Source organism: Odocoileus virginianus, chromosome 9 (assembly GCF_023699985.2).
Source record: "Odocoileus virginianus isolate 20LAN1187 ecotype Illinois chromosome 9, Ovbor_1.2, whole genome shotgun sequence".
In the NCBI taxonomy this organism is placed as follows: Eukaryota; Metazoa; Chordata; class Mammalia; order Artiodactyla; family Cervidae; genus Odocoileus; species Odocoileus virginianus.
Window position 1 is genome coordinate 73,032,677 of NC_069682.1, and position 2,442 is coordinate 73,035,118.

The window sequence follows — 2,442 nt, forward strand, 5'->3', positions numbered from 1 at the left end:
GCAGGAGTCGCAGGTTCCATCCCTGGGTCGGGAAGCTCCCCCAGAGAAGGAAATGGCAACCCACTCCGGTACTCTTGCCTGGAAAATTCCATGGACGGAGGAGCCTGGTGGGCTACAGTCCATGGGGTCACAAAGAGTTGGACACGACTGAGCAACTTCACTTTCTTTCTTTCACTCACCATTGTGTTCCACTATCCTCTGCCATTTTTCCAGGCAACATAATTCCACTGTCCCAAAACTTTTTATCTTTTTGAGCAAAGAACTATTCCAGGTGCCTTTTACAGTCTTCCGGGGAATTGAATTTTTTTTTTTCCCCATTAAGAGAATTTTGTAAAGACTGAAATAAATGGTACTCTGAAGGTGCAATGTCTGGTGAATATGGTGGATGAATGAGAACTTCCCAGCCAGGCTGTGACAGTTTCTGCTTGGGGGAGGACAACTTCCACGTCACAAGGACACTCAAGCAGGCCTAGCAATCGGCCTGTGTGCTGGGAGCCGAGGCATTTGGAAGTAGATCCCTCAGCACTGAGACACCAGCCACGTAGGGCTGTTCAAGGCTTGAGTGTAACTGGCCCAAATTGGAATGTTCTGTGTTAAATATACGCTGAATTTCAAAGAAGCCTGGAAAAAAAAAGATGTCAAATATCTCATTAATAATTTTTTATATTGAGAATATGTTGAAATGGTAAGATTTTAGATATAGTGGGCTTGGTAAAATATATCTCTAAAATCAATCACTAACCATGGGGTCTCCATCATGGCTCACATTCTGTTATTCCTGCTGGACATCGATGCTCCAGCCCCAGCCGAACTTTCAAATAATTCTAGTCCCAGCCAACATCTTTTATTATTTTTTAGATTTCTTTATTCATTTATTTTTGGCGGTGCTGGGTCATCCGTCCAATTACGGGGAGCGGAGGCCACTCTTTGTCGTGGACAGAGCTCCAGTTCTAGGTGCTCGGGCTTAGTTGCTCCGGGGCGTGTGGGATCTTCCCAGACCAGGGATCGAACCTGTGTCTCCTGCATTGGCAGGCCGACTCATAACCACTGAACCCCCAGGGAAGCCCCCAGGCAACATCTTGACTTCAATCTTCTGAGAGATTCTAAGGAGAACCTTCAGGTCAAACAATACTGAATTCCTGACTCCAAAAACCAGTAAGAAAATGAATGATGATTATTTTAAGCTGCTAAGTGTTGGGGTCATTATACACATAGCAATAGACTGATTGAGGCAAGCATAATAATGGATGCTAAAGGTACTGAAATTGTGAAAAAATGAGTGAAGACTGCAGGAATAATAGAATATTGAAATAGTTTTAAAATGTCTCCCCATGAGATGCCTATTCATTACAAAGAGAAAATATAGTTCTCTGGCAGTGGTGAAACCTGGCCGACATTACTCAGCCAAGTGATCGATATTAGCATCACCAGTAAGGGGACACGTAGCTCTCAGATCCCCTGGTGGGAGCACCGAGAGAAACACCCCACCACTTGGGCGGTTCCTGACAAAGGTGCAGAGATTGCGTTCAACCACGAGGAAACTTTGGACGGAACGACAGGAGGGACATTCTGTGAAATAACAGGCCTCTTCAAAAGTGTCAAGGTCATCAATTTTTAGGAAAGACAGACCAAGGAACTGTTTCCCAATGAACAGACACCAAAGAGATAGGGCAATGAAATGCAGAGTAAGTCGCAGACGAGATACTTGCCCCGAGATACTTCAGCACGGACAGCGGGAGCTAGAGTTCCGTAAGTAAGTGTTAGTTGCTTAGTGGGGTGTGATCCTTCGATTCCCTGGGCTGTAGCCCATCAGGCTCCTCTGTCCGTGAAATTCTCCAAGCAGGAATACTGGAGTGGGCTTGCCATTTCCTTCTCCAGGGCTCCTGTAGGGGAAATTAGAATTGGAGGCGTCAAGTCCAAGGGAGCTGCCCTGACATGTTCATTATCGGAGTGTTCCTCTCCTTTCTAAAGCACTTCTGACTGCCAGATTGTTTACTGTGAGCCATCAGGGGCCGTTGCTCTTTTGATCTTAACATATCTAATATGCACCCCAAAATCTTTCCTTTGGGATAGATGAAATATTTCTTGTCTGTAAAACTGACATTCAGTGAGACGTACAGATCTTAGGTATACTTTGGATTATTTCTGAAACAAAGTTTTGCAGATGTAACCGAGTTAAGATGAACTCATACTGGATGAGGGTGGGTCCCACTGACCGGTGTCTTTATAAGAGAAAGGAGGAGATGTGGATACAGACGTGCCCAAGGGGAAGAAGGCCCCGTGAAGAGGGAGACAGGGCATGGCATGATGTGGATCCAAGGCAGTAATGCTAGAGACTGCATCAGCATGGCTCTGATTTCAGACTGCCAGCTTCCAGAACTACTGGAGAATAAACGCATGCTGCTTTAAGTGCCCTGGTTTGTGATGCTTTGTGATGACAGC